Here is a 361-nt window from a genome sequence, read left to right as displayed (position 1 = left end):
TGTCGATTGAGTTTGAACAAAATTGTAAATGGAAAGCGACGTGTGTCGATTTGTGTCAAGTGTGTCGACTGTGTCTCCTAAAAGGAAAGCAGCCTTAATTGCGTTAGATAAAGTCCGGAAAAATTTCGGCGCGCAGTTTGAATAACTACAAAAATATGATATATCTGCATGTACATATATAGGATAAAAAGATAATTCACTGGGAATTATTTAGACAAAAAAGATCTAGCTTTGACCGTCATAGGCCTGAATACGCTTATACTTAGGCTGTGTTCCAAAATTGTTTGTCAGCGCTGCGAGCATGTCGTCATAAGTGCATGCTACCAATAGTGTTCCAATTTCATAAGCATGCTTTTTATGC

The sequence above is a fragment of the Trachymyrmex cornetzi genome, unplaced genomic scaffold, assembly GCF_001594075.2.
Source record: "Trachymyrmex cornetzi isolate Tcor2-1 unplaced genomic scaffold, Tcor1.1 scaffold759, whole genome shotgun sequence".
Taxonomy (NCBI): domain Eukaryota; kingdom Metazoa; phylum Arthropoda; class Insecta; order Hymenoptera; family Formicidae; genus Trachymyrmex; species Trachymyrmex cornetzi.
Note: the sequence above shows the minus strand (reverse complement) of the source record.